The following is a 12921-nucleotide window of genomic DNA, read 5'->3' on the forward strand; positions in this document are numbered from 1 at the left end:
GACGAGCAACGAACTCTCGACCTCCGAGAGTAAGCGCCCCAAAGGTAATTGGTACGAACCAAAATTCACCAATTACACCACCATTGTTGAAAGTCGAGCCGAGGTTTACCAGGCGACCAGCTCGAGCGTGCCCGACAAGCGACCCGCACCAATAAGAAAAGATATCTCCAAGAGAGATTCAACAAAGTTCTGTCGTTATCATAACGACTACGGGCACGACACCAATGAGTGTAACCAGCTGAAGGACGAAATTGAGTTCCTGATAAGATAGGGACATTTAAGAAGATACGTACGAGCCACGGGAGGTTCTCAGCGAGAAGCTCAAGGTGGCAACGGGTCGGCGCTTGCACGCCAACGCTTGCCACCTTTACAGCCAGCTCCCGTGGCAGGAACCTTTCTCACCATCTGTGGAGGCCCACATCTTGTAGGAGATAGTGGGAAAGCGAGGGAACAATATGCTCGAACCCTACGCCATGACCAGGACATTGAGATGATGAGTGTCGAGGATCGTGCACCAAAAAAGGCTCGAACAGAGGAGGAACTAATCACCTTCTCTGACGACGACGCCCAGCATGTGCGATTCCCACACTTCGATCTGCTGGTCGTGGATGTACAAATCGCGAACATGATGGTGAAAATGGTGTTGGTCGATACAGGAAGTTCGGTCAACATCCTATATAAGTCCTCGTTGGAAAGGATGAAATTGTCCGTAAAGGACCTGGAGCCATGCAACCAAACCATTTATGGTTTTTCCGAAGAAGGGCTCGCCCCAGTAGGGTCAATTAGACTCCCAGTCACAACAAGCACTGCGCCTGCTAACAGGACATTACTCACTACTTTTATAGTAGTTGATTGTCCTTCAACGTACAATGCTGTGATTGGGAGACCAATCCTAGTCGACCTTCGAGCCATCACCTCTATATGGCACCTCGCCATGAAGTTCCCAACAGACACATGGATAGGATGCGTGTTGGGAAACCAAAGGGAAGCAAGGGAGTGCTACAACGCCTCGATCACCAAGGCAAGGAAGGGTGTATCGAGAGATACCACCGGGAAAGAGTTGCAAATGACAACTGATGTTCAAGACCGCTCAGGTGATAATCTCACCAAATAGGGCATTGCCCAAAGTGAGGATAGACACTTAGATCCTCACTTTGGGGATTTTGAAGAAGAAGTGAGACCCATCGAGGACCTTGAAGAGGTCCAAATCGATGAGGAAAATCTGACCAGAGTTGTCAAAGTCGGTAAAAACTTAGAGACAACAACAAAACAAGCACTGGTGGAGTTCTTAAGGAGGAACCAAGATGTCTTTGCCTGGTCACATTAAGACATGGTCAGGATAGATCCCGCAATCATCAGCCATGTCCTGAACATTGACAAAAGCTTTCCACTTGTGCAACAAAAAAAGAGGCTACTCGACAAAGACAGATCAAAGGCTTTGAAAGAGGAAGTCAAGAAGCTGAAGGAGAATGGGTTCATTAGGGTGGCATTTTATCCATCGTGGGTCTCCAATCTCATACTCGTGCCCAAGCCGAATGGCAAGTGGCGTACGTGCGTGGATTTTACAGACCTAAATAAAGCCTGCCCCAAAGACTATTTCCCATTCCCGAGGATCGACCAGCTGGTCGATGCCACTGCAGGACACGAGATGTAACGCCCCAAACTCCAGGGACCGTTACGGTGTGCCTTGTAAACAGTGTTAAACTCGCTAATCGAGTCATTTGGTCAAAACGTGTAACTAAGTATGATTAGCGGTTTAGGGTTTAAACATTTTGGTTAAGATGTAACGTTTCACTAGAACGTTTAATATATACATTGGGATCCCGAAAATATAATTTCAGAGTCTATTACAGAAAATATTTACAACAGGCCGTTCTAAGCGGCAAAACAGGGTTCAACCCTAGTTCCACTTTAAACCTCGGCCGTGGCGGACGAGCAGCTGCATATGTACACGTCATCACCTAAGCTCTCCAACTCAAGGATGGTCCAGCTTCCTTTTGCCTTTACCTGCACCACGTATCACCCGTGAGCCGAAGCCCAGCAAGAAAACATAATACATCATGATATAACATCAACAATAACCAAAGTAACCATTCAGAACCAACGGTCTATACAGGTAGGTGACAATAGCTAAAAGTCACAATAATGAGCATCGCTCCCTCTAGCCATGTGACGATAGGGTCACCAGGGCTCAACTGATAAGTGATTCTTTCTTATGTTCATTTAGGATAGGTGCAAGGTGATTAATCACCAACATAACCTTCCTCACGACTCTAGAGTCGAAACTATGGACAACGTCCCTTAGCCATGTGACAAACAGTCACCGGGGTCATATACCTTGGCTATAGTCATCTGGTCGTAGACCAGGCAAGCGCTTATAGTTCTCATTGACCTTCCGGTCGGTCCAGCACTAATACCCCATATGAGTCATTCAATGACGACCTCGATTAGATCTAATCCTTATTTGGCCCGGCGTTCACAACGCACTGCCACCTATGACCCTTAGGTCGGTAAAACACGACCAGTGCTCAGCCCGTGGTGAACTTAACTAATAAGTCACAGCTTCACAGACAGATCTGACACCATTGTCGATTCTGACTAATAAGTCAGCGCCATACACAGGTAAGCCATGCCACCAAACATATATCACATGTCCAATATCCATAAACAAGGTATTCAGCATGCTTACTTAACAGATATTAGTACAATTAGGACTATGCATTAACACAGAGGCTCAAGCTCTGAACGATATCACACCCAGTATACAAGCATGTCCTAATCACATGTTTCTTATGCATCATATGCAATATATTCAACAATCCAACATGCACCATTAACAGCCATGCATGTCACGTTTAATAGTCAGCCTACATGCATCAAGAATAGCCATGCATGTCATACATAATAATCAACAGACATGCATCAATAATAACCACGCATGTCATACCCAGTAATCAACCAACATGCATCATAATAGCCATGCATGTCACATATACACAGGGTGCAGTTTTCTTACCTCAAATCCGAGCTAGAACCAATATAAGAACGATCCTTGAGAACGGTCAACCTTTAAGCCCTTAGCGGTCACCTAATCATAACCAAACATGGAACACCATTAATAACATGATAACCCAAAGGTTTCCAAACCAATATCTAGCCTCCAAGAGATCAATCCAAACTAATCCAAGTAGTAGGGACACTCCCGAGGCTCATAGCTAAGTTCCCGGGGTCAAAACGAGCAAACAGGGTGAAAACAGGGCAAAGGCTGCGGCCCTAGCACCTTGGGCCGTGGCCCCCAGAATTTCCAGAGGCAAGCGCCGCGGCGCCCCACACAAGGGCCGCGACGCCCAGCGAAACAGAAAGGCCACCTGCTAACTCGAGCTAGGGCCGCGGCGCCCAACCCAGAACCATTCTCCAACGTGTTTTCAACACTTCAAAGTCCCCAAAAACACACCTAAACATTCCCCAATCATCAAAACAAAGTTCCCAAGCTTCCCAATACCTCAAAACCCTCAAAACCCAAGGTTCAAACAAACCGAAAACTCAACGATTCACAAAATCAATTCAAAGCTTAGAAACTCGAAATAACTCAAAACTTAAACTTCAATTACCTTTGATTGGGTTGTTTTCCGTCAAATCCTTCGGCTAAGAAGCTTCTATTCTTTCCTAGGATCGCTATGCCTCGACCCTCGCTTGATTCCGACTCCTAGAACTCAAGATATCTTCAAAGACGCTCAAACGGTAAAACGGACCGTCTTTTAGAGAGAACGAGAGGTTTCTAACGTACGTTCTTATCTGACAAGCTACTTCAAGCTTAAGTAACCTCAAATAAAACCTAGTGCTCGGGGTCCCGAAAACACCCCCGGGGATACTATAGTCAAAACTTCCAGAATTTCATCCTGATCTCAAATACTCCCAATCCATTACCAAATAAACATTTCTATTACCCCGAAATTGACCCCGTTATGACAAAACCGCTCATCCATTATATATGACCGTCTCATGTCAAATAGCTCGAATATATCTCCATAATAATAAAATCTCATTCACAAATTACATTATGCACCCAATTTACAAATATGCCCTCAACAGGCCAAATTACCAAAATACCCTCACAATAATAAATTCTCCCATATGCATGAATTTACCATCATATAATAATATAATTCACGTAAATATGCATATAATCATTAAATACTATAATAAATCAATTATGGCCCTCTCGGCCTCCTAATCAAGGTCCTAAACCTTATTAGGAAATATGGGGCATTACACGAGATCCTCTCATTCACGGATGCATACTCTGGGTATAATCAAATCAGTATGCATCCCCCTGATGAGGATCACACTAGCTTTCGAACCGATACAGGGCTTTACTGTTACAAAGTGATGCCCTTTGGTTTGAAAAACGTTGGTGCGACTTACCAGAGACTCGTCAACCACATGTTTAAGGAGCTGATCGGTGCAAACATGGAGGTTTACGTCGACGACATGCTGGTCAAGTCAAAGAAAGCAGTAGGGCATGTAAGGGATTTGCAGGAATGCTTCAACGTCCTGAATAAATATAGGATGAAGCTAAATCCCCTTAAATGCTCCTTCGGAGTAGGATCAGGGAAGTTCTTGGGATTTATAGTTAACTCGAGGGGAATTGAAGCTAATCCCGAGAAAATAAAAGCCCTGATAGAGATGAAGTCACCGGTGAAGATTAAGGATGTCCAAAGCCTGACCGGAAGGATTGCTGCTCTAAGTAGATTTATTTCAAAATCAAAAGATAAGTGCGTCCCATTTTTCAATCTACTCAGAGGCAATAAGAAATTTGAATGGACAGATGAGTGCGAACAGGCTTTTCAAGCACTAAAAACGCATATGGCGCAACCACCCATCCTGTCAAAGCCGGTCGATAAAGAGACTTTGTTCATCTACCTGGCAATCACAGATTACGCTGCTAGTGCTGTTCTTGTAAGACAAGAAGAGGGTGTACAGAAGGCTGTCTATTACGTAAGCAAAAGGCTAATCGGAGCAGAATTGAGGTATCCCCCCATCGAAAGGTTAGCCTATTACTTAGTTTTGGCCTCTAGGAAGCTGCGGCCTTACTTCCAAGCTCATCCGATTACGGTATTGACCGACCAGCCTCTTCGGCAAGTCCTGCAAAAGCCAGAGGCTGTTGGAAGATTACTAAAGTGGGCAGTCGAACTCGTGCAGTTCGACATATCTTACTTGCCGCGAGTAGCGATAAAAGGACAAGCCCTAACGGACTTCATCGCTGAATTCACAGAGCCTGCTGGTGGCAAGCAGATTAAGGAGCCCAGCGAGCCTGAATGTCAGATTCAAGCACCCTCGTGGAAATTGTTCACAGATGGATCATCTAACGAATCTCACGCAGAAGCAGGAGTGATATTGATAACACCAGAAGGGCATCGATTTCACTGTGCAATAAGATTTGACTTCACTACTTCTAACAATGAGGCTGAATATGAAGCATTGCTCGCTGGACTACGATTGGCCAAGGATATGGACATAAAAGCACTTGACGTCTATAGTGATTCTCAGCTGGTGGTGAACCAAATCTTGGGTGAGTATCAGGGGTGAGGTTTGAAGATGGTCACCTATTTGAACAAAGCAAAGGATCTATTAGCCCCATTCGACAGATATAGTCTCCAGCAAGTACCTCGCGATCAGAATTCCAACGCGGACGCTTTGGCGAAGTTGGCAAGTGCAAAAGATGCTGATACTCTGAACATAGTGCCAGTCGAGCAACTATCAGAACCAAGCATCCAGGCAGCAGAAACCACTTTGGTCAACCAGATGGTGGATATATGGATGGTACCATTTGTAGAGTATCTGTCAAGCGGCGTGCTACCAGCGGACAGAAACAAAGCTAGGACCCTTCAACGGCAAGCTACTAGGTACATCCTGGTCGATGGATTCCTGTACCGAAGGGGATACTCATTGCCACTTCTTAGATGTGTTACAAAGGAGAAAGCCAAAGGGTTAATGAAAGAGGTGCACGAAGGTTTCTGTGGGGACCGCGCTGGGGGGCAAAGCCTGTCAAAAAAGATCTTAAGGCAGGGATATTTCTAGCCAACCATGAATGAAGACTCAATGGATTTTGTGCGAAAATGTGACAAACATCATGATATTATCAAAAGCTTTTCTTCAGTCGCTCATCCTCAGGCGAATGGGCAAGTCGAAGCAGTTAACAAAACGCTGAAGGATACCCTAAAGAAAAGACTCGAAGAAGCTAAGGGAGTGTGGCCAAAACAGTTGCCCGAAGTCCTATGGTCGTACAGAACTTCCCACCGAACAGCAACAGGTCATACCCCATTTTCCTTAGCATACGGGTATGAAGCCATATTGCCTGTTGAATTGGATCCACCCTCGCACCGCAGATTAGCATACGACCAGGACTCTAACAGCCAGCTACTGATGGAATCCTTGGACTCAATTGATGAAAGGCGTGAACAAGCCCAGCTCCGAGTAGCTGCATACCAGCAGAAGGTCGCCCGGTATTTCAACTCTAAAGTGCGAGAAAGAAAATTCAGTGTTGGAGATCTTGTACTCCGAAGAGTTTTCCTTAACACCCGCGACCAAGCTGCTGGAGTACTCGGGCCAAATTGGGAAGGGCTTTACCAAATTGATGAAGTCCTTCACCAAGGCACTTATAAACTTGCACGCTTAAACAGAGATCTTGTTCCTCGCTATTGGAATGGAGAACACCTGCGCAAGTATTATCAATGAACAATTCTTCTTAAAGAATTGGCTTGTATAAATTTTACTTTTTACAAGTTTTGGAAAAATGTAAGATCTTATTGATCGCTCGTAAAGACATGTCTAGTCTATTTATTACGAGAAATAAAAGGGACTGTGCTCAGCCAGTCATTTCTTGCCAACTATTGTATTTATTACAAGTATTTGCTCATTACGTGTGTTGTTTTACTGTATTATAATTCTAATCATATTGCTACGAGCAGTAATGTTTGAACAGGTTTTGGTCAAGGTAAGTGACCAAGGACCTAAAGCTCCCCAATCACTTGGGGGGCATACAAGGTACAAGTAAGCAAAGCATATCGTTAAAAGGTATGTAAACACATGAGCAAAATAAGTGAAAGCATGCTAGGGCACTTAGAGTATTTTTCAAAATTTTGATATTTTGTTAAATCAAACCAAAGTGTTATGCTAAGTTCGGTCATGCGAACAGATAGATGTTATAATAATATGCAAATATATTATAATATCAAAGTGAATCCTTTTACACCGCAAGCAGTAACTGCTTGGATGTAATTGTTTAAATAAAAGTAAAAGCTGCCCATGCAGCAAACCAAAAAATTATATTGTTTTTACATCACGACCCAAAAGTCGTGTAGTTAAAAAAGAAAAAAAAACATAAAGAGAAAAGACTAAGGAGCTTGAGGAGCTGGAGGATCTTGGGGAAGGTTTTGGTCGACAGCACCCGCAGTCTCGTTGTCTGCACCGTCCATTCCAACGGCCAGTGAGATTTCGGGGGAAGCAGGGACCCTTGATCTTTCTTCCTCAGCCAACTGAGCCGCACAGCGAGCAAGCTCGACATCTTTCACATTCTCAGGAAGGTAGCCGAAGTTGGCACCCTGATTGTGCTTCCAGAAATCATAGAAGCACCTCAGGGTGGCATTCTTGTACCTTTCCAAGTTATCGGCGTTGGTCTTCTCCAACTCCTCAACCCGACCCTTCAAAGTTGTGGTCTCCTGCCTGCTCGCGAGAAAGTCCAGCTCGAGTTGTTTGGCAGCTTTATAGTTGAAGCGGTTGGACTCCTTGAATTGGTCCCTCTGCTCGCAGACTTTCTCCAGAGACCTCTGCTTCTCCTCCAACTCCTTAGCCAGTTGGGCCTTTTCCTCAACCACCGCTGCCAGCTGATCAGCATGTTTGGCCTCAGCAGCTTTGAGATCATCCTCGTGCCGTTGCTCCGAAGTCTTAGCCTGCTCGGTGACGGCACCCAGGCGGATACGGCCGGTAGTAAGGGTTAGCATGACCTGCAGTCAGAACAAAAGTTAGACAAACATTAAACTAAAGAAGACCTGTTTCCATAAAAAGAGATGACTTACACTGGTGAACTCGTTCAGAGCACGGTTCAGGATTGGGTCAACTCCCATCGTCTCTGTAGCAGCCATTGCCTCTTGGCAGCGGTCGTGCTTCGCGATCTTGGTGATCCTCTCCTTAATCAACTTGAAGGCGCGACCAACCATCTCGTTCCCGGTTGAGGTAGGATCAGCCTGCTGAGGTTGGTCGGTCGGTGCCGCAGGAGGAGGAGTCGATCCGGCCGGAGCAGAAGGAGCCTGCTGCTTGTGGGTGGAAGTTGGAGTCATGGTAGCAGAGGGCTTGTCCTCCAAAGGGTCTGTGTTCTGAGCTTTCTTCGCCTGAGGCGCTTTGCTTCTCTCCCCTTGGTGTCTCTTGCTAGTTTTCTTCTTGCTCGGGGGAGCCGCGGCAGCCTCTGGAGTGCTGTAGAGATCGAACACGTTGGCGGATTCCATGTATGAAAAAGAAGGACAAAGTTGAACAGTGAGATAGCATGAATAACCAAGTACATTACATCAGAAAAAGAAGCGAAAAATGATTGCAAAGTCAAATACCCGAGCTATTATTACTGGTCGCTATCCTACAGACTCTACTAGTCTTATACTCATTCTTTGACATGAAGAAGTCTGGACCTAAGTGTGGAGCATATTTAAAATTGCCATCCTCGTCGAATAGATGACAGGGAATTGGCAAATTGTCTAAAAGAAAAATAACTATACCATTGTCACCCGATGAGTCGTCAGAGAGTTCGACAGGCTCGGTGGCCTTCTTCTTTCCTTTCCCCAAGAGGGCCGAGGGCCTCTTTGCTGGAGGGGTGCCAGCAGGTTCCCTGATCGTGACCCCAGTCGGTCTCCTCCGTGGAGGTGACGCTGAAGGTTGCTGCTCGGGTTCCTCCTTGGAAAATGCACTCCCTTCTGAAGGCGCCCTCGTGTCCGATTGAGGGGCCCAGAGGCCAACCAACCTAAGGTTAGCCTCTGTAACCAGATGCTTAACGCACTTTTCTGCATCAGGCATGCTGGCGAGGAATGTAGATCTCAACTCCATTTCCGGAGTTGGGTTTGGTCGCAGCCATGGGCCTGGAAGACATTAACAGTTTAAGAAAATATGGAGGAGAACACTAAGTGAATAAGTAACAGCCAGTGATGCGAAAGGTTTACCTCCTTGTGCGAAGGCCAGGTTGTCTGCGATCATATCAGTTGTGAGGAAATACTCCTGATAGTACCTCCCCACATTTGAGATGTGGGTTGTGTCAGTCAGGAAGGTGCGCCCGGTTTCCTGATGAGAGAAGTGGAAGAACCCCGTGCCTTCTTGGTTGGGGTTTGATTTGAGGTCGAACAAGTAGTTGACCTTATGAGGCGATGACACAGGCCATTTCTTTTGGCTGTACAGGATATAGAGTGTAGCAAGCATCCTATATCCGTTTGGGGTTATTTGGAAGGGGGCAACTCCAAAATAGTTGGCCACCCCCTGAAAAAATGAGTGAAGAGGCAAGGTAGCCCCTGCCTCGATATGAAACCTCGACGAGGCGCTGAAGGCGCCTCCAGGCAGATTCGCCCTTTGGTCTGGTTTGGGTCTAACTAAGGTCACCCCTGGGAGACCGTATTTCCTTAAATAGTTGGCGATCATTCTGATCATCACCATGCTTTCAGAATGCTGCTGGTCGTAGATGCGAGCAATGTTATTCCAACTTTCAACATAAGCTCTCAGGCTGTGCGTCTTATCTCCTCCTTTGTCTGTTTGCAGTTTACATGCAAGACCCGTGGGGGGGAGAAAGACCCATCGACGATGATCTGCTAGCTCAACTGCTCGAGGACGAAGAACAACCCTCGTCATTGATACCCAAAATTCCATTTTCTCGTACTAATCCAAACACTTCCCCAATCTTGACCCGAAATATGGCTCGCACCAAAAACAAGGCCCAGAAAAGGAAAACCTCCAACCCTTCTCATCAGCCTGCTGCTTCGGCTGATGCTCGCTCGACCAGTGGTCGAGATGAAAATGCTTCCAACCCTAACATCCAAAGACATTCCCGCCCTCGAATCCAAAGGGGTGACCTTAGCATTCTAACTGAAACACTAAGTTTTATGCGAACAATTTGAAAAACGAATCAAAAAGTGAAAGTAAAAAGTTTTTATGGAAAAATCTTTTTCAACTCCAAAGGGGCGGGAAAAATCCAGTTTTTCAACTAGCCTAAAAATCGAATTTTTACTTCGATTTTACGCCCTAAACCCATGATCTTGACTATCAAACTGATTCCTAACTTCTACAGAGCAAAACTACACTACCTTATCAAGCATCAAACGGTATACACAATATCCTCACGAAATTTTACCCAAGAACACAAAAAGTTTCAGAACTCAAAAGTAGTATGCATGGCATCTCAAAGGGTTTAAAAGACGAGGAAATTTACCTGGATGAAGGTTGGAGATTCTGAAATGGGACGACTTTGGGCTTGCAAACAAAGAATCCTTAAGCAAAGTGACAGGAGACCTTCGAACATCTGAGCTCTGGGATGGAGTTCTTGAGAGTTCTTGGCAAGAAATGGCGAGTAAAAGGTTAAAAGGTGAATGAGAGGATTGTTTATAGAAGCTGAGATGTGTTGAAAATGGGTAATCACGAGTTACCTTTTTCAAGGCATGAGGGAGTGTAACAGCCGTCGGAAAGGTTACTTGGAAACTGAAAAGGCATGATTGGACGTGATTAGGTCACAGTTTTCGAGAACGCACGAGAGGCTCTGCAGATTTCGTGGGGCATACGAAAAGTTAGTTTTCTAAGTTTACTTATTGCTGGTCGCAATAAATAAACTTGGGGGGCAAATGTTTATCCAAAAAACAGCTGTTGGTGACGTGACAAGAATTTTCGACACGTGGCCGAACACGCGGCAGAGATATTGCTCGCCTATCGACTAGAAATATTTCTACATGCGAAGTTCAAGTTTTATATACGATCAGACTGGTCGTATACTCCGTGCATTTATGTAAAGATCTGTACAGTTGTAATGATATCCGAGAATATCTCTTCATTATGACCTGAAGATCCGTTTATTAAGGAAAGATATTATTATTCAATTCATGTAATCCTTCTTGAGCCTATAAATACATAAGAAATAGGTCAAGGAAGGGATCCTTTTCTCTTTTTCCGAATTAGATTACTATTATCCATCGTTTGTATTGTTTTCTTCTTCTAAGGTCTGTGAAACTCAGGAACCCTTGTTCTTTGATCACACATTTGGAGCTTAATACTAATAATAGGATCAAGTGGACATAGGTTATTACCAATCACTGGGGCCGAACCACTATAATTCTCCGTGTTCTTTATTTTCTATTAGATCATTTTCTCAAGCTCTATATTATTTCTCTGTCGTTTTCTAGACTCCGTGTCGTTGACCAAAACTAAGGTCAACATTCTATACTATGACTTTTTCTATTATTATTTTACTTCTATTATTAATTTCTTTTTAAATATTATTGTAATTTATATACATATGTCATGTAGATATGTAAATATATATTTATGTCAATATTGTATTTAGATGTCATATATGTAGAGATTATTGATATAAATATTTATATATACTATAGAACTATAATTTATTCTATTATATATATATTTTAAAAAGTGAACTACTTTTTATTAAAATTATAGACAATATTTTGCCTTAATTTTTTTACTACATATATGTCATACATTATATTAATATCTTATATTTATTTTTATGATATTTTTTTATTTATATGATAATTAATAATATAATAAAAATAAATACATGATAAGTATGTTTACAATTTTAAAATTAAGTAAATGTGCATTGCACGCTGTTTCTACTTAGTAGTCTAATATCTATGTAATTCCAGTATGAAATAGGTTTAAATATGTAATTAGGATAAATAATATTATTATTGTATATTTGATCATATTTTGTTATCCAAAATGTAATTTTCTCTTATTTATTTAGTCAAATTGATAAAAACAACCTTAGTCAAATTAATTATTTAATTAATGAGTAAATTTTTGGAGCCAAATTCAAAGCAACTTAGAATATTTATAACTTATCTTTAATATTTAAATAACAAAATCACCTAAATATATTTTTCAATGTGATATGTCTCCTAATATTAGAGGCATTTTTTTCAATAACATAATTGTTTTTTAAAAAAACAATTACATAGGTTGTACTCATAAATAAATCAAATAATTTTACGCACACATATTTTTTAGACACCGAAAAAAAACACGAATACATTTTTATGATGAGAAATACTATTTTTATGTATATTTCGAAGCAAATACTACACAACCTCGTATACATATTTTTTAACAGTATTTTTATAGAATAGTTTGTTGGAAAAATAGTGTTACACATAATTTTAAAGTAATATTTTGAGGCATAATTTTTATTGAGACCCACTTATTATTAGTAGTATACTAGGATGTCTTTGGAGAATTGTATTCTTCCCCATGAGTACATAAAAATAAAAAAATGATAAAGAAAAATTATGAGATTTTTATAAGTCTCACATGTAAATTTGAGTAACTTTTTAAAAGAGTATATATAATTCTATATTTTTAGCTTAGTAAGTTGATAAACAATGAGACTATCTCTTGTGCGCGCTGGAAGAGTGCAAATCATTGTGGGTGGAGCAAAACACATGCGATTTGTGTGCGCTCGCACATCCTACAGGTATGAATGCAATCTCATAAAACCCGATCTACATTGGGCTTCTTTTGTAATCCATAATTTATTTTTCTTTCCAAATTCGATCAGGATATTGTAGAACACTCTAGAAACAATTATGGGAGATCTCATTCTTACTTGACACGAAAATTGCTTCATTTATTAATCAATTTTGGACAGTTGCTGAGATTGACTTT

The sequence above is a fragment of the Humulus lupulus genome, chromosome 1 (assembly GCF_963169125.1).
Source record: "Humulus lupulus chromosome 1, drHumLupu1.1, whole genome shotgun sequence".
Taxonomy (NCBI): Eukaryota; Viridiplantae; Streptophyta; class Magnoliopsida; order Rosales; family Cannabaceae; genus Humulus; species Humulus lupulus.